The sequence below is a fragment of the Panthera onca genome, chromosome A1, assembly GCF_046562875.1.
Source record: "Panthera onca isolate mPanOnc1 chromosome A1, mPanOnc1 haplotype 2, whole genome shotgun sequence".
NCBI classification, from domain to species: Eukaryota; Metazoa; Chordata; class Mammalia; order Carnivora; family Felidae; genus Panthera; species Panthera onca.
In genome coordinates, this window is record NC_138339.1 from 214,716,718 (window position 1) to 214,736,541 (window position 19,824).

General features: G+C 42.8%; 1 long non-coding RNA gene across 5 annotated transcripts in view; it reads right to left on the reverse strand.

Annotated features, from left to right (window-relative positions):
- The window catches only part of LOC132682057 (uncharacterized), a 243,354-nt gene that overhangs the window by 72,335 nt on the left and 151,195 nt on the right, over positions 1 to 19,824 (reverse strand). For 4 of the 5 annotated variants that reach the window (XR_014137389.1, XR_013550211.2, XR_014137388.1 and 1 more), the window contains exon 3: positions 11,256 to 11,365. The exons of the other annotated variant lie outside the window; for it this stretch is intronic. This is a non-coding gene — a long non-coding RNA (uncharacterized LOC132682057). The remainder of the gene's footprint in view (positions 1 to 11,255; positions 11,366 to 19,824) is intronic. 5 annotated transcript variants of the gene reach the window in all.

Consider the following 19,824-nt stretch of genomic DNA (forward strand, 5'->3'; position numbering starts at 1 on the left):
ATCATGACCTGAGCCGAAGTCGGCTGCTTAACCAACTGAGCCACCAGGTGCCCAAGATCCAATCCACTTTTGAACAACCCCAAGAGCTAGAAAACCTTCCTCATTTTTTTTGATTTTTGTTTTTTGTGTTTTTTTTTAAAAATAAAGGATGCCTTTCATTTTTAAAAACATTTTTAATGTTTATTTACTTTTGAGAGAGAGAGAGAGAGAGAGTGTGTGTGTGTGTGTGTGCGTGTGTGTGTGTGTGTGTGTGCAAATGGGGAAGGAGCAGATTGAGAGGGAGACAGAAGATCTGAAGCAACCTTTGCACTAAGAGCAGAGAGCCCGAAGTGGAGCTCAAACTTACCCACCATGAGATCATGACCTGAGCCGAAGTTGGACACTTAACTGACTGAACCACCCAGGTGTTCCTCAAACTTTCCTCATTTTGAACCCAGTTCAGTCTCCTTCTAACTTGTGTTCATAGGTCCTAGTTCAGCCCCTCAATAATTGCACAGAATAAGTTGAATCCCTTCCCTCTTGTCTGTCCTCGGCTTATTTGAGGACAATTCCAGGTTGCCCTAGGACTTTTCCTTTCTGACCTATGAAATGAAGCCTGAGGACGACACTCTGCCCAAAGAGCTGCTTCAGAGGGGAGATACCTTCCATGTATCCATTCCCTGCCTCAAGCACACTGGGGATCCTTAATGCCATTCACTCCACACCAATGGCCCCCTGCCCTGGAAGACTGGCCCAGAGAGTGGCTCATCTTCTCAGTCTCCTGGGGGCAGTACTGTGCGCCCCACTCACCCCACAGCACAGAGGATCAGCAGAACCTTCCAGGTGCCAGCCCCTCCTGAGCAGAGCAGAACTTTGGCCTGCACCTTCAGACTGGCGTTAACAGAGCTGGGGAGCACATCAGCTACTGGCCCCGTGACATGTTTGTGAAAGATTTTCTGAACACACATTCCTGCTTCAGCACATTGTCTCCAAGAACACAGTAAGGATGAAGATAAGTAAAGGGGAGATGCCAGAATGAGAAACTAAATTGGTCACTCCTAAGATGGCCAGTGCCGAAGGCTTGCTCTGGGTATAAAGAGGAGAATTCACCACACGCTTCTCCCCAGAGGTGGAAGGGGCAGATCAGGTTGCTTTCCCCTCCTGCCCCACCCTGAGGAATGGACTCAATGACACTGCAGGCCTTTTTCTTCCCTGATATCTTTGAGTCAAGGCGCCGTGTTGACCAAGTAGGTCAGATAAAGGACTGCAAAAGCTTTGTCCGAATTGCCCAGGGAGGATGTAGCCAACATTCCTAGGTGTGTTTGCAAATATGGCTGAGAGAGTAGGTGCAAAGGGAGTGATGTTGGCAAAGCACACCCGTACATGGAGACTGGCAGGCCCCTCCCCCAACAGGTCCTTCTGGTTAATCCCTTCCAACTCGGAGGTACCCACTTTCACACGCAACTGCAGAGGGTGAATTCTACATTCCCATCTCCATTCAGGTGGGTTCCAAAATAGGATATTGTGCATTACAGTAGAATTCTGTTTTTCCAGAACTTAGTAATCCATCAGTTGAGAAACTTCCTGGTACATGTTTTTAAGATTCTAGAAAATTCAACCCATTTATTTATTACTTACTCATTAATCACTTCTAAAGTCATTGAAAATTACATTTGATAAATACCTACGAAGCTATTACATCAAGGACCTATATCCAGAAGTTACATAACAAAATGGGTTCAAAGAAGAAAACGGTTCTAGCAGAAGATTGAAACTAAGGAAGTAATGAAATTAAATATAAAGTTCAGCTCTGAGTTTCCTGGCAAAAAACTAGAAAAGGAAAAGAAAAAAAGAGTTAGGCTGCATATGTCCTATTATTTAATTAAAGAGAGCAGGAAGATCCACCAAGAGATGCTGCCTTGATAATTTTAAGTAGGGATTATTTATAAAAACTGAACTTAAATATGACTTTTTAGGGATTCATCTACTATGTATGTAAGACCTATCCGTATGCATGAGTGTGTCTGTGGGTATGTATAGATGTACATATCCATCATCTATAGCCTCTTTGTGTGTGAATTTCAGAGATAAAAAAAAATCTATGAGCCATCTTTGCAAGAACTCATCTGTTTCAGTTTATAGGAATGGCTGCCTCTCAAAGAAAGAATCCGGGGGGGGGGGGGGTGGAGGATGGGGATAAAGGTAATCCTATATCTCCAGGACAGCTGCACACTTTCTCTATCCTGCTAGGTAGTTGAGCTAGTCCTATTCAAGCTTATTGTTTCATAATTTGGGGTCTTTGGCCACTAGTGGGGAGACAGAGGATTGATTAGTCTTGCTGTCCCAAGCCAAGTACCCAGGGATATAAGGAGAGTTCTTTGACACCCAGGTGCCCTACAGCCTGAGTATTATTGTCTAAACCCACCCTGTGGGCCAAGTCTACCATATGACTGGGCACCTGCTCAGCTCCCATTTGGCACTCCAGTTCCCTGCTGGCCCTGGAACCTGGCCCCAAACCACAGCTGCCTGGCTTGGGGCCCAACAATCTGCCCACGCCTTGCCAGAATACTCCTCTCCCTCTGGAGGGCTGAAACTTGTCATCCTTCCCTTCCCCCAGCTGCCGTGAGGGGTCCTGCTTCCACCGTGATGACCCATACAGGCCCCACCTCCGTGAGGCCACTTGCCTGTTGTGGATGTTTCTCTGCCCAGAGATTCTAACTATCCCACGCCTCCAGCTCTCTGATTAAACACCATGGAAGGTTAGACCCAATTTCACTAAACCTTGAGTGGTCATGATGTAGATTCTAGGCTGTCCTCCTTAGAAACCAGGTTGGACCAATCCTGGGTCCTCCCTTCTCCCCACGGACCCACTGTCTAAAAGGGTTATGAAAGCAGAGGAAGGTCTCACCATTCCCAGGGTGTAGCCCATGTGGAGGATGTGTCCAGGCCCCCTAACATCAGGGGGGTGTTTGTGGGACAGTGACTATGGAGAGGGCTGTTCCTCCACCCCACAAGCAGAATCAGTAGGGATTATTCAAAAAGGTCCAAAGTTACCACACTGGGGTGAACAAGGTTTGCTGGCCTCACCTGGCCGTGCTGCTGTATAGAGACTGGGCATATGTGCCCTGTGAGCAGCCCCTTGGAGGGAAATACAGAGACAAGATCTCCTCTAGGTCCCCTTTAAGGTGAGGGGTGTCTTTGAGTGAGTGGAAATATTTCCTGCCCTGAGGAGCTTGCTGTAAGAAGTTATCAGTTGTCAGCTCTGAGATAAACCAAAGTTGGAGGCAGGGACAACCGTGTGGCCGTACCAGTTAACTGGGTCCTGCTGAAGAATTTCCAGGTGCCCCCAGCACTGGGCACCTCCAGAAGGACTTGTGATCCTTGGAAATCCCATCAGGAAACCCTGCCAAGGCCAGGAGATGAGGTGTGTGCTCCCTGAGGACTGAGGGGTCCCAGAGAGTACCAACCACTAAGAGAGCCACAGATGATGCCTAGCATGTGGGGTCCCATCTGCTTGAAAGAAGGAGGTGTTTGTAACTGACCAAAGCAACTCTGTGGGGTCTGGCCCATAGTGGGCACTCCATAAACATTCATGCTTCGTCTCCCCACCAGAGACCACTCAGCCGAGGTGGAGGGAAGGACACAGGCCCTGGACTTGGCAAACAGCATGAGTGGCAGACTGGGGCTCCTTTGGGCAAAGTGGAAACCTGCCCCCTGCAACCCTTGCTGAGGCCGTGCCTCTGGGGAGACTTTGAGAAGCCATTAGTATGTGGAAAGAATAGTGTTCCCCGGGGTTGACTCTGCCTTCCAGGAAAACATTCCTGTGGAGTGTGAGGAGACAGGAAGTGTATGGTGGGCCGGTGGAGGCTGAGGAAAACCGAATGAATAAACCACTGTGGGGTCCCTGCAGTTTTGCTCTTTAGAGCACCTAAACCACACTGGCTGGGGTCCCTTTTTTGTAACTTGAGATGCAAGGGCACGGGTATTAGTTCTCAGGTGATGACTGAAAAGTAGATAGAATTCATAAATAGTGAGCCTCCAGCCTTACGTGACCTTCAAATAAAGTAGTAACAAACAAGCAATGACATAAAGAAGGACATCTGATCTTAGCTGTACCAGAAAGCTAAACAAAATAGAAACAAAATCCGCTATTCAGGCCAAATAAGACAGGGAGCTGATATGGACAACCTTGCTGTTTTCTTAAAAGAAAAATGACCCACCGAAGACATCACCTGCAGTTGGGCAGGAGTGGGGAAGATGGGGAAATAGTCACACCAGCCTCTTCCCGTCCCCTTCTCTCCGTGGCTACGAAGCCTCCTGCTCTGACCCCCGTCGCTCCGGGCTGAGGCTTCGGCTCTAAAGAAGTAGGTGTGTGGCTGCCCTGCCATGGCCCGAGGCCTGCTGCCGGGGAGCCATGGGCACCGGGCCCGGGGACATGGGGACGGTGATCACCGGGGAGCCTTGAGGTGGGACAGGAGCAAAAAGGACCAGGTGGTCACTAAACAGCAAAAATAGTTGCAAAACCAAGTTTGCCAATGCCAGTCAGATTCGGAAGGATGAGTGCTCAAATAATAGTTTTAAAAAATCTACATCCATTTTTGAATTATAATAACACGTACTTGGAGAACATGTGCCCCCGGTCAGTGTTGCCTGTGCACTGGGAAATTGGGAAAACAAGCAAAGACCATGGCAATTCTGGTTTTCAGAGCGTGCCTCATGAGCCCCTCTCCTCACATCCCCCGAGGGTGCCACAGAGGCCTGCGCCCCCTCCAGAAACACAGAGTATGAATCTCCGAGGGTGGGGCCCAGGAATCTGTTTTTAAGCTTGTAAGTATAGTAATTTTGAAAACCATTAACCCAAAGGGCAAGAGACCAAATCGCTAACATATATCTTCCCCCTTAATCTTGCAGTCGGGCACTGGAAAACCCATTGGATTTGGAATCAAAATGCTTGGGTTAAAATTATGCTGCTTAGCCTTGAGCAATTCACGTAATTTCCTATGGCTCCAGTTTTTCTCATTTGCAACATGGAAATTCTACCCAGGGTTGTAAACATTAATTGACAAAGAATGTGAAAGCATTTGCAGTGTAAACTCCCCAGGAGTATATAAATGTGTGTGATTATCATCACTCACTGTCTTGGGATCAGAAGTCCTTACCCACAGCGCCAGCACCCTGATGGAGGCCCACCACATCTTGGCTGCGGGGGGCTGCTGGAATAGTCATTTGAGAGTCACTTTTCCTCCCTCCCTCCTTCCTAGTTCATATTCTGCTTAAAATCTTCAGAAGCTTCCTGTTGCCCTTAGAATAGTCTAAAATCCTTAACAAAACTAGCTCTTATCCTTACCAAGACCTGATTGACTGCAAGAAGATAGACTGAAAGGTGAAAGATCCAAAGTATCAGTGGCTGCCCAGAAAATCCACCCAGGCTTAATTCTAGCTTGTGGGAACCCCAGACGGCTAAGACCCAGGACAGAGGGTGGGGCTGCTGGCCCAGGGGCAGGGCAGGATTAAAGACAGAGCCATGATCTCACTGGCGTGCCTAAGGTAGCCCTAGTGAAAAAAGGACAAAGACACAATCATAAAAACGTAAGCTTTGGACTAGGTGGGCCTAAAAATGTGATTCTAACTCATAGTGTTTATTATTATTTTTGTAATGTTTATTTACTTTTGCTAGAGACAGAGTGCAAGTGGGGGAGGTGCAGAGAGAGAGGGAAACACAGAATCCAAAGCAAGCTCTCGGCTCTGAGCTGTCGGCACAGAGCCCGACATGGGGCTGGAACTCACCAACCACGAGATCATGACCTGAGCTGAAGGTGGACACTTAGCGGAGCCACCCGGGTGTCCCTAAAGTGCCATTTTCACCATGTCATACCAAAGGAACGTGCTATCAACATGCCTTATCACTGTTATGTTGACCACGACCACCCTGCGAGGTAGTGCTCGCCACCATAATTACTGTTCGCACCTTTGCATATATTGCACTCCCTAAACACAGCTCACCATGTTCAAAGTGCGTGGGTTTTTCTTTTCTTTTGACTGGGGGTGATTAAGCTTCCCCTCCTGGAAGTTGGGTAGGGTCTATGTAAATTATTTAGAATTCTCCTTTAAGCAAGAGTTGTCACTTCCCCCACCACCCATTTATTTATTTATTTAATCACTTATTTGCATTATATTTATATTATTTATTGCTATTATTATTTATATCACATTAGGAACTCACGGATATTTATTTTATACTTTGGGTTCTAAGCCAATATCATCTGTTTTGCATCTCACTTTGTTCCAGATTTGGCCACTGGGAGCTCTTGCAGGTCAGTGCCTGTGTCCTTTTGATAGGTCACAATTTTTTTTTTTTTTTTTTTTTGCTTTTTGAGCTTTTTCTTACTCTCTGGCACTACCAGATGCTCCAGGATCGTCTTGAATTTCCTCTGCCCCAGGCCTAGAGTTAGCCTTTTTTTTTTCAAGGAGCCCAGGTTCCTTTTATTGGAGAATGGTATTAGAAACCAAGATCTGGGTGCTGGGTGTAAATTAAAATTTAAAAACAGAGGCACCTGGTGGGCCCAGTTGGTAGAGCATAAAACTCTTGATTTGGGGGTCATGAGTTCAATCCCCACATTGGGTATGGAGCATACTTTAATAAAAGATTTTTTAAATTATTTTTTAAAAAATTTTTAATGTTTATTTTTGAGAAAGAGAAAGAGAGAGACAGAGAATGAGCAGGGGAAGAGCAGACAGAGAGAGAGACAGAAAGACAGACAGAATCTGAAGCAGGCTCCAGGCTCTGAGCTGTCAGCACAGAGCCCGATGCAGGACTCGAACTCACGAACTGCGAGATCATGACCTGCGCCAAAATTGGACACTTAAATGACTGAACCACCCCAGATGCCCCCCACAAGTCATTTCTAGATCAGAGTTATTAACATTGAAAATGTTTGAAATATATTTATAACTGAACAAGAGCAGACAACAACAAAAAATTATATAGAGCATAATGCCCCTCCCAGAATCTTTTAATTAAAAAAATAATAAAATTTAAAACCCTTTTTAGTATTTTTTAATCATAAAATTAATACACACTGTTGATAAAATTTTCAAACAACATAGAAATGTATCAAGTAAGACATGAAAAAGTGCCACCTACTTTTTCTCCAACCTACTTTCCAAAATTATACTATAATATTTAGTACAGTATATGTCTCTGCTTTTTAAAAATTAATATACCTTTGTAGTACACTTGAGAACTACAAAAACATATAAATTAATTAGGTTTTAGAATTTTTTTCATGGTTTATACAAAAGCCTAGGCACTTCACCCACAGTGAGAGGTTAGTTAAAAAATACTGCAGTTCATCCATAAAACGTAACCCTAAGAACCTGATAACAACCATGTAAAAGAAAAATATTTAATGACATGAGGAATTGTTCACAATCTATATATATATATTAGGTGAAGAAAAGCAGTTACTTAATAGTATGTAAGTACTGTAAAAAAACCAAACAACCCTTTTTTGTAAAAAAAAAAAAAAACCCACATATTTGCATAAAAAAAGATTAATAAGAAATATGTATATATATATATTTTTTTTTTTTGGTGATATACATAATTATGGGTGATTTAACATTTCTTCTACTTTCCAAATTGTCTAAAGTTAGCACTCATTACTTTTGAATTAAGGAAACAAAGTTAACCGGGCAGTTCTCACTTTGCATTAGCATCACGTTAACTGAAACCACATTTCGGAGCCGGGATCTTAATTTGCACAGTCCTGTGATAACTCCCATTATTATTTTTAAAAAAGTCTGGACTTAAATAATACAGAGCATAAAAACAAACACTAGTGCCCAGAATGGAAATTGAGTTGACATGTCCACTCTTTCACTCAACAAATATTTTAGTGTACATTCACTAAGTGCCAGGCTGTTACAGGTGTCAGGGACACCACACTATATAGACCCAAGGATGTTCTCCAGTGAATTATTTATGATAGTGAAACATTGGAAACAATGTCAAAACTACATAAGAAAAGTACACTATAGTCATAAGACAGAGTAATATGTAATCATTAACAATCATGTAGATCAGAGTGATTAACACTGAAAATGTTTAAAATATATTTATAATTGAACAAGAGCCGACAACAAAAAAAATATGAAGAGAATACTGCCATTTTTCTTACTAACAGTGTATGTATGTGTAAGTTTGTGAATAAGTGTTTTATATATACCCACAGTCTTTGGTATCTAAGTAGATATAGGTAGACACTTTAGGGAAGACGATGTCCCAGGTAGAGACTGGGGAAGAAGATGACCCTTGTCTAAGAACTTACTCAGACTCTTTAAAGTGAAACCTCAAAGCATCTGCTAAGTCCTTGGATGTGTAAATACAGGCTTGGAAGTGGCTCTGGGTAGAGGCACAAGAGAGTGGTATTGCGTATTTGCGTGGTATTTGCGTAAGAAAAATGGTATCCCTTTGAAGGTGTTCTGAATGGACAGGGAAAGGATGGCTCAAGTCGATTCCATCTGCCTCCCTAAGCTTTCAGTCAAGTCACCTTGCAAAGGCTTCAACTTAACCTGTGGGAGTGTGTGTGTAAAACAAGAATAAAGGCTGAGTTCCATATTTAGGCTAATGCCTGTCTGTCGGTGAAGAAACAGCTCCAAGTGGAAAGAATAAGAACTCAGTGGAGGCAAGAAGTTGACCCTAAAGGTCGCCACAAGGACATAAACTTCATTGAGGAAAAAGGCAACATCACATGTGTGTTTGTACGTGCATCCCTGGCAGCTAGCTACATTCATTCAAATGTAAATTAAATTAAACTATACATTAACCCCAACTTCTGACACGTCCTGCCCCAGTTTCTTTGCTCTTTACAATGTCTTCATTATCAACAGCAACAACCTCACATTCATCACAGCGAAGATACACACAGTCGGCTCATTATGTACAGCATTGTTCTAAAAGTTCAACCTTCCCGACAACCCTATGGGGTAGTTGTAGACAAGGAAACTGAGATACAGAAGTTAAATTTTCTCTTATTCTTACCCTCTATACAATCCCTGGGTACCTCATTCACCCATATCACCTCAAAGATCACTTATACACTGATGACTCAGGCTTAAATATAAGCTTCATGGCTCCAAAACATTTCCATGACTATCGAGTTCTCCCATAGATCCCATTAATCTCAGCCAGCGCTTCCCACACAGCAGACCTTCAATAAGTATTTGTTAAAAGACTGAGTGAATCTAACCTAGAACTTTTCACTCACCTCAGGTCCTGTCATTTCTATTTGCCTTCTCCACAGACAGCTCATACCCAAAATATCCAGAGCACAACTCCTCACCTCCAACTCTTCTCCACCCCCAAATATGTCCTCTGTTTAGTAATTCCTTTTTCTCCATGAGTGGTGGCATCATCTCCCCGACATGTAGGTCACGTTTCCCTGATTCACCATGTTCAGCCCGTCCCTAAGATCGAACATCTCTCAAGTCCGTCTGCTCCTCTCCCTTCCCACCCTGATCTAAGAGGCAATCTAGAGCAAAGACGCTAGAGATTGATTTCCTGGTTTTTTGGTTTTTTTAAGTAGACTTCACACCCAGTACAGAATGCAATGTGGGGCTTGAACTCACGACTCTGAGACTGAGACCTGAGCTGAGATCAAGAGTTGGATGCCTAACCGACTGAGTCACCGAGACACCCTGATTTCCTGGGTTTAAAGTAAACACAACTACTTACTGGCTGTGGGAACTTGGCAACAAATACAAGTGTGCCTTAGGCTCCTTGCCTGTATTATTTAGAAATATTTGGGTTGTATGTAGCAGAAAACTCAATTCAAACTGAACAAGAAAGGGAATTTTTTGGTTTATTTAACTGGGCTAAGGGTGTCCAGCTAGATCTGGGAGCTCATATGGCAGTTCCTCCCTGTATCTCATGGTGAATTTTATTTGTGTGAGGCTCTGCTCTCCATAGGCTCCTCCCCCATGGTGGTAAGTTATCTTCCAGAACTCCAGTCTTATATCCTAGCTTTTCGACCACTCCAGAGGAGAGAAAATTTTTCTCTTTTTTTTTTTTTTTTTTTTCCTAACCAAAAGCTCAGGATTACCTGGGTTGATTGGCCAGGACCTATGACATGGCCACTCTGGAACCTAAAGGTGGAATTAATCTCACCCAACCTCATGGAACAGGGGTAATGGTTGGGGGGCTAATTAATGAAAACAGGGTGTTCTTTCCAGGAAAAAAAAGGGGGGAATGGGTGCTAATGTTACAAAAACAGCAGCTATCTACAATACAGACATGCACACATTCATATGCATTATACATACTTATTGGTTTCCCTATATACAACCTGGTTGCTTTTTTTTTCCTAATATTTATTTATTTTTGAGAGAGAGAGCTTGCACGAGCAGCGGACAAGCAGAGAGAGAGCGCGAAAGAGAGAATCCCAAGCAGGCTTCACACAAAGCCCGAGGAGGGGCTCCATCTCACGACCACAAGATCATGACCTGAGCCAAAATCAAGAATCAGGCGCTTAACCGACCGAGCCATCCTGGTGCTCCAATCTGGTTGTTTTGTAATCAATTCTCCACACTGTTTCTGGAAAGAGGTATTTATAATGAAAGTCTAATTATCAAAACATATATGTGTCACAGAGCAGTTATCAACCTGTGTGCATTTTGGTTCCAAGCCTTAGCCCCATGCCCAGAACAAGGTTGCTTAGGAAATCTGTTGAATGAATGACATCGTTTGAGCCTCACAGGCGCCAGGAGGTGCCTGGACAGATGTGAAAACCCGTGTTTCATACGGCAAAATAAACCAGGAGAAAATAAACACAAAATTAACTCACTGAACACAAAGATGGGAAAGCAGAGGTGGGGTTTTGACTATATTTTGAAGGATAAGGAAAATGCTTACGGGTATAATAGGGTGTCCCAGCTGAGTTGGGGTGATGCTGGGGGTGAAAAGCCCACTGGCTAGCAAGAAAAGAGTAGCCCTTCCCAAGTGTATAGGTGTGCTAGGATATTGCTCAGATTCCAGCAGACAGATCCATAGATAACTTAATAATGTGATTAGTCCATACCTTCCTCAGAGCTTTGCTCATGCTGGTCCTTGTGCATGAATGCTCTTTACATTACCAGTCTCCTTTACCTCACTCGGGGTTTAGCACTAATGTCACCCCCTTGGAGAGATATCCCCTGATGTTGATATTTAAAGCGGTGCTAACTACATCATAACCCAGTTGTAATTCCTTCATTGTGTAGTCACTATCTGAAATTACCTTGTTTATTTGTTTGTTGTCCCTCTTCTTCCAGAGGAACATGAGCTTCATTAAATCAGGGATCTTCACTGTCTAAACCAATGAATTAGCAAAGGAAATCACTCTTCTTGCTTGAGGCAAAGTAAATAAAAAACAGGCTTTAAACATGTCCAGCACATTATCCGGAACATAACAGATCCTCAAAAAAAGGTAGCTATATGACTATGATTTATGGATGTCATGAAATATCAAAGGCCTGACTTCAATGCTTCTGACCCTTTTCAAAGGCAGGGCCCTGAGGTTGGAAAGGAAAAATTCCTAATCTGAATCTTGCTTTAATTATAAATTGATGGCGGCAAGGTCTAGTTCAGCTCAAATTCAAAATTCCAGAATATAGCTAGTGAGCATCTCCTATGCTGAAAACACTTGTTGGCCCAACACAAGATAGAAGGTTGAGCCAGATATGGCTTAGACCCCTTAGGAGGCACATTCTCTTGGGGGAAGTCGAGTGGTAGGTCACAGTTACCTACATGTTAGGATAACTCGCTCTAATTGTGATTCCCAGTGGAGGTTGGAGTGATCTTATGAAGGACTTCTTGGTAAGAGAGAGCTTACCTGGCCAAAAGGATGAGGGGGATCAAAACCACATCGGTGACCGAAAACACAAAATTCAGGGAAGGTATCAATTTCTTGGGTTTGGATTTTGTTTTGTTTTTTTCACTAAATTTATGTCAACAAGTGTAAGGGTTAAATTGTAGTGTAGGGCTAACCTGTAGCCTTAAGAAATAACAGCTTTGTTTTAACACTGTAGATTAAGAGATAATGTGTCCTATCAATCAAGGGAACAAAAGTTTAAGGAAAATCAACTGGTTTAGTGTTTGATTGGATTGGGGCAAGGGCCTGTCTGAACTGTTTCCACCCCCATCTGGGAACTATTTCTTTGTTCTGTCCCCAGGTGATGATAAGACGATGTGGTCAGCTATAAAAACTCTGTACCCCTGTTGTTCAAGACTGCACTCTGGTCAAGAGTGTCAGTCCCCATCAGTTGGCCTTGCCTCTCATTGCAATAAATTTTGTTGTGACTGTCACTGGTGCCCGTAGCATTCTGTTTCAGGAGTCGTGTGGATGCAACACAAGTTCAGGGTCACCTTTAACTGGCAATAAGAAGGTTGGAAAAGATCATTTCACCAAGATAGCCTGAATATCTGAGGTCAGCATAGCTATCAATAATTGGTTTTTGTCTTTTCAGAAGCAAAATATGCTGAAATTCAAGAACTGGGCCTGAATAACCATCTGTGTGACTCGCCAAAGCTGAGCCACCTCCACAGAGAGCCGGGCAGAGCACGTGGTGCCCTACAGCATTGGGACAATGTCCCTGCTCTCTTCACCACGTGGCCACCCAGCTCCCCTGACTGCCCTCGGGGTGTTTCTGACTCTCTACAAAATAATCAGATAAAAATGTTAACTTCTCACAATCAGAAAATATTCCCCATTTGGACTTTTCTCAGGACTTTAAACTTAAACTATTGAAATCCTTTATCCCTGCTGCCCTTATCACTAACTTTTTGAAATGGAGAATTTATCTTTAAGGAAAAATCTATGCTTAATAATATGAGTGGTAAAAGTCAAGTCTTTAACTCTCAAAAGAAACAAATTTTATATGTAGTACATATTTATATATAATGTGTATATTATATATTCAACAAATATATATTCTAAGAACAGGAAAGCTTAAGGCACACTGACGTGGATCATGCACCTTTAAGGATATCTGTTATTAGGATTCTGCATGTCATATACGGAAGTTAACTGATAGCGAGTTACAAAAAAAGAAGACAATGAAAAGAACATGATAGGCTTTTATAGAATAACGAATCTACCAAGCATAAAGTGATCATCAAGCACTTACCATATGTTCAAAACCACTCTGCATTTACCCAAGTACAGTACAGGATGTCTCCAGCTTTACACAGAAGGTGTGTGCCTAAGTTCATTGGTAGGTTTTTGTTTTGTTTCTTTTTTAACTCAGAACAAAATTCTTGTAGGCATGAATCTTTGTTCCTATATCATGTGTTTAGTAGACTTTTGTGAACTAGCTGAGGGTGTAGCCAGCATTTACTGTTTATGTGGAAATTGTTATCCACGTTTCAGTTTATAGCTCAGTACTGAGACTCACCACCCCATCCCCTCCCCCAGTCATGAAAAAAAAAATACAAGGACAGTTGTGGGAGGGGCAGGATCACCACCTTGGTTGGCCTCTGGGCTGTCTTCCATTACCTCTGAGCTCAGCTTCTTCAGTCCTCAGCCACTTGGTCAGTTCTTTTTTTTTTTTTTTTTTTTTTTTAAGTTATTTATTTTGAGAGGAAGAGAGAATGTGAGCAGGGGGAGGGGCAGAGAGGGAAGCCGAGAGAGAGAGAGAATTCCAAGCAGGCTCAGCACTCTCAGCACAGAGCCCAATGTGGGCTTCGATCCCACAAACTGAAATCATGACCTGAGCCGAAATCAAGAGGTGGGCCCTTAACCGACTGAGCCACCCAGGCACCCCCACTTGGTCACTTCTTAAGGAGAGAATTGGCCCCCCCTTGAGTCTGGGCCGTCCTATGACTTCTGGCTTGGCACTTCACCTTTCCTGATTGAGTTGTCTTGAGGGCATTCTGAACTCCTCTCTTGGACCCATGTCCTCTCCATTGGCTCTTAGAGGGGTGAGAGCTCTAAGCGCCAGTCATGATAAGAGGAAGGGATCCTGGACCATCTGGAGAGAAGAAAATCTTGGCTGGCTCAGTGGTCTGGGCTAGGCAGTTTTCCCTGGCTTGGCAGTAGACTCAGTCTGGGAGCTCTGTCTCCAGTTTCCCACGTCCAAGCAGGGAATCCAGCATTCATCACTTCAGATGACATGAGACGAGTGCACCAACTTGAGAATGAGAGGAGTAGTCTAGCAAAGGACCCATTTGCCCGAATTTACCAACAATCATCAAAGTCCTCTTGGTGGGGTTAGCACCCAACATCCACTTGTGGGACAAGTTCAGAGGCAATTCCAGGGACAGAGCATGTAGTCACTCCTGTCTTCAGTGGGCATTTTCAAATTTTCCTGCTTTTGCAGGGCCAGCATGAGGATGTGCTGAATGACTCTGGACAGACCTTATTTTGTTAGAGTAAGATGTACTCCAACTACTCTGCCATAAATGGGACTGGACCAATCTGTTGCAGAGATTCCCCTTGGCTGGCTTCCAAAGTAGAGTCTGGTCAGAAAACTCCAGCATGAGTTCTGATTTCAGGGTTGGGAGCAGTGGGGATAGGTACTCAGTACATGAAAAAATTGAGAACTTCATTTAGTTTTAAAAAGTACATTCAAGATCCTGATATAGCCTCACTATATCTAAGTGTAGAGATCTATAAATGAAATTACTTTCATTCCTCCCAAAGAGTGGTAGAAGGGTAAGTAAGAATTGTCCAAGAGCCAGGAAAAACTGAGAAAGTTTGGTCTTTTTCTGGTAGAAGAGGATGGTGGTAAGGAGTTCAAATTCAGTGTTATATTCAGGAGTATTTCAGAGCAGGCTCAAATACAGTCCAGGCACCAAAGTTCGAAAGAGCCAATGAAGGTTTGGGGGAGGGTTCAATGCAGGCAGTATTTAAGCTTCTGTGGGCAGTAAGAAATCTCAAATGAATCAGGGAGGAGTTGAGTCATCAGAAAAAATTCTACAAGGATTTATGAGAAGCATATCCTAGCCCTAGGGTTAAAGCGGGTGTCAACCTTACAAAAAAGCAGACTCTCCTGTTGGCTGGGTTTAGCTGGGCTGCTGACCGAGAACCTAGACGCTGAAGATCCAGGCTCAGGGTCTATTAGGCAGTCTTGTTACACACAGAATGGGGTGAAGGCCATCATACAACAGTATCATTGCCATTTAGGACTCTGCATCTATTGATGCAGGCATGAGTCATACACAGCTTGGCCATGGACTCTTTATAGAGCATCTCCTTCATAGTGAGAAGTAAGTGAATCAGTCAAAGCTCTTTTCACTGCAAGTAACAGAAATTCAACTCCAAAGTCTAAAGTGAAAAAGAAATCCATGGGCTGGATAACTAAAACGTACATGACTAAAACTTCAGAGGTGATGGCTCCAGCGATGTAATCTAGGATATGTTCTTCTCCACCTCCCACTTTTCTTTCTGTTAGTTTCAATAGTTAGTTTATAGGTAGCTGCAATAAGTCAGTTGACCTGGTGATAAGATGACCATTAGCCACTTCCAGATTTATTTTCTAATGTCCTTTCTTCTTCTAGTTGAAAGAGAGTCCCTACCCAGTAAATTCCAGAATCAAGTTTTATTTACCTCATTTCATCTTAGAAGGATCATTCCTGAACCAGTCACTGCATCTAGAGGGTTTTGGTACTCTTATTGGCCACTTACATCACATTGGGTGGACCCTCTCTGGTCACATGGATTAAGAAGTAAGAAAGAGATGTCTCCATGAAAATTTTTTGTACTATCATCAGAAAAAGTTGTAAATTTTTTTTTTTTTTTTTTTTTTTTTGGACAGCCAAAAGAAAAAAAAGATGTCCACTTCCAGGGACCAAAGACTATTAACATTTGGCATTGGTAGAACCACAAGACTGATAAAATCATAGTGTGGTAAAACATGACAGCATGTCTTACAAGGTCTTGTATTTGTTTAGTGTTAGAGTTTTCACCCAGTTCTTTTCTCAAAGATTATGTTATTAAATATTTTTAAATTAAGTTAGCTACTTTATAAGAAAAAATATCATTTTCATTTTAAGGATGGCAACATTGATCCTCTGAAAGCTTAAACAAAAGACCCTTTTAGTAACAGGTAATCTGGGTTGTTGACAGACTTGGGGCATAAACCCAGCCTCCAAATTTACTATTTATTTTATTCCACTGCAACTGCATCTGGGCAAAAGGGGATTCCAAAGACTGCAGAAGGTTTGGCTCTTTATCCGGGAGATGATAAGGAGGGTCATCCATTGAGACAATACCCTTAAAGGAATAGTGGAGGTGTTTATACTTCTTTTCTCAACTCCAATAATGCATTTATTTGAACTAATCTCTCCTGCATTTATTTATTATTGTTATCATGAAGGCAAGATGTTGCATTTGAAGTTCTATAACTAAATGGAAATGTTTACAATCTACTATATCCCAAGAGGTACCCAAGTGTAATGACTATTTTCACACTTAAATACTGTTAAAGCTATAGAATATTGTTCAAATTATTGAGTCCTTTTGACACTACAACTGCATGTTGAATCCTCATTAATGAATGTGTTCATTTTTCTTCTTTCGATTTTAGCCCCTGTCATACATGGTGCTTAAGATGGTAGAACTTTCTAGAATAGAGATCCTCATAGGATTGCTCTACAATATTCAAATTGGTTTCTTCTTGAGACCAGCCGTTCACTTAGGCACCTTAAAGCACCTCTGGGACCTTCTCTATCCACAACGCTTCTGCTCTGAATTCTCCACATACTATGGATATTTTGATATATGGATATATCATTTATAATGATATAAATGCTGCACTCCTCACTTTCTACAATGACAAAGTTTTCAGTGAAGATTATCTCTGATTTTCTTCTTGGTAGAGAACATTTCTGCAGGATAATTGGCACACTTGGGCGATGTTTTGCTAGGTTGAGACCTTATATATAACAGGGGCAGGCCTTATCTCTGTCATCTCACTTTGCAGGGCTCTGGAGAAAAGGAAAAAAAAAACCTTCATTCCCCTCTTCCCCCGCCAAAAAAATGAACCTAGTGTTTGCTATCCGATTCCTGAAATTTCAGCCTTGGCTTAAACCACAATGAATTGTTGTCATCATAACTGCCAGCCTTGATCGGTATTGACAGATGGGTTCTGAGAGCAAATCCAGGTTTAGCAGGGAAAAGTGCCGTGGGGAGGACATTGAACTGTAATGCAAGTTCCCCAGGAAGAAAAATCTTCTGAACTGTCGACAGTCATTTGCACTTTACTGGGGGAAGAAACTCTAAAAGGAAATGAAAACTGGAAGGAGAGGCAGTCAACACTGGGAGGAAGGACAGTGAGGGTGGTGTGGGATGGGGTGGTGGAGAGCCTCACCGTCATGGCTGGCTGTGACAAAATAAAGGAACATGTGTGCAGAACAGAATTCTTAAAGAGTATTTGAAGGCTGGATTTGAGGTCATTAAGCAACAAAGACTGTCCATTTTTGCTGACCCTTGAACTTACTACAGTGCGTGGGATAAAGGGACAGCTCAATGGATGTTGGTGTTTTTAATGAATTTTTAAATTAGTGAATATCTGGGTTTTATTCAATTAAGAAAAGCCTCTTTTCACTGACAAAAGACAATACCCCTGGCCAATGATTTTAGGAATGTGCGCCTTTGGATCACTAGTGTGGACAAGTGAATACTTGATCATGGCAATGTTTTCTGGAATTAGGTCCAGTGCTCTTCTCAATATCCAAATAAAGAAACCCTAGAAATACTACTCTGATGCATAATCCCAATCTACTCAGGTTTCTGTACATCTTATAACAGCAATCATGTTACAGGTGCTTTAAAGAGAGATATTTAGGGGAGACTGGGTGCCTCAGTCAGTTGAGTGTCTGACTCTTGATTTCAGTTCAGGTCATGATGTCAGAGTCGTGAGACCAAGCCCCATGCCCAACATGGAGCCTGCTTAGGATTCCCTCTCTCCTTCTCTCTCTGCCCCTTCCCTGCTTGCACACACCCACACACATGTTCTCTCTCTTTCTCACACACTCTCTCTCCCAAAAAAAAAAAAAAAAAGAGAGAGACATTTAAATGGAATTGGAGTGGACTTTACAGGGCTCTTAATTTAAGGCACATAGTAGGAGGTCAGCAGAAACCCCAAACCACTCACAATGGTTTGCCTCTTTTTCCATGCTGTTGCTTCCCTCTCCTCGGTGACTAGATCATCACCCGGTAACATTAACTTCCCTTTCACCTTCAAGTATTCTGCAGTTTGCATTTGAGATTATGCCGTCATTAATTAGAGCTGAAATTTGTTACCCATCTTCCTCCACATTTGCTATGTAGTCCTTGTCTATTAATACTGGGCTCCAGGAGGATATAAATAGATCCCAGGAATGTCCACGGTACCGAGATGTGGGGATCTCCATGAGGACTTCTCCATTATAGGGGGTGCATACCGTGTATCATCAGATGCCAGGAACCAACAATAAGGCAGTAAAGGCACTGGTGAGCCTACCAAGGACAAAATCTAACTGGTTGCAAATGTCACATAAGCAGGTTTTCTCTTCTTGGCTTTCTAGGTCAGAGGTCAGCAAACTTTCTTTTGCAACAGGCCAGACAGTAAGTATTTTAGTTTTGTGGGGCATACAGGCTCAGTCACACTGTTCCACCCCGCTATTGCAACAGAAACTGTGTGGACCATACACAGACAAATGGACAGGCTGGATTTGGCCCAAAGCCACACCTATTCCAGATGATAATATAATACCTAACATTTTGAGTGTTATGTACCAGGTATATTATTTTACTTAACCTTCCCAGCAATGCTATGAAATGGGTACTATTATTTTCGTTCCCATTTTACAGATGTAAAATTTAAGTCTTACGTAGATTAAAGGAAGGTGCTTCCTATAACATAGCTAGAAATCAATACCATCAGGGTTTGAGTGTGACTGGCTAACTCAGGGCCTGCTTGGATCCTCGTTAAGGGAAAAGGGCTGATGTGGTGATGAGCAGTGGGGGGGGGGGGGGGGGGGGCAACCTGAGAGGGTTGGGAGGAAAATCTTAAAAGATGGCAACAGAGGTGCCTGGGTGGTTCAGTCAGTTGGGCGTCTGACTTCAGCTTGGGTCATGACCTCATGTCATGATCTCAGGGTTAGTGGGTTTGAGCCCCATGTCATGCTCTGTGCTGACAGCTCAGAGTCTGGAGCCTGCTTCAGAGTCTGTGTCTCCCTCTCTCTCTCTCCTTCCCCCACTCACACTCTGTCTCTCTTTCTCAAAAATAAGTATTTAAAAAAATTTTTTTAAATACAAATTGAAGATGGAAAGAGAATTTAACTGTTAACCTTTGGTTGGTGTTTATTCTTCTTAGCTAGACTTGAGATATAGCATCACCTCCTTTGAGACTTCAGGATATCACAAAGTCAGTCATGAGCACCCCAAAGTTCTGGAAGCTGGTAAACCAGCCTTTTCTCAGACTCCCCGTGGTATTTTATTACCTAGAGAGGTCATGGCTTCTGGGAAAGGTGAGTAGTGGTCCCAGGAGAGTTAACAAGTAATAATTTGTTTTACTTTTATTTATTTATTTTTTTTGGTGTCAAAAAGGTGGTTTTATTAAAGCACAAGGACAAAACCCAAGGGCAGAAAGAGCTGCCAGTAATATTTTATAACTGAATCGTGCTTTCCAGTTCACAGACTCATTTGATGGTCATGGAGACCTATCTCTTGCTTTGTTCCTATTGGCCCCCTACTTGGAAAGTCTTCCAAATCGTCTTCCCTCAAGGCCTTGTTCAAATGTTTGTGCTTCCATGAAGCCTTCCCCAATGGCACCCGCCAGAATTAAAGTTTCTTTTACTTGAGTCTGGATCACTCTGCAGCCATC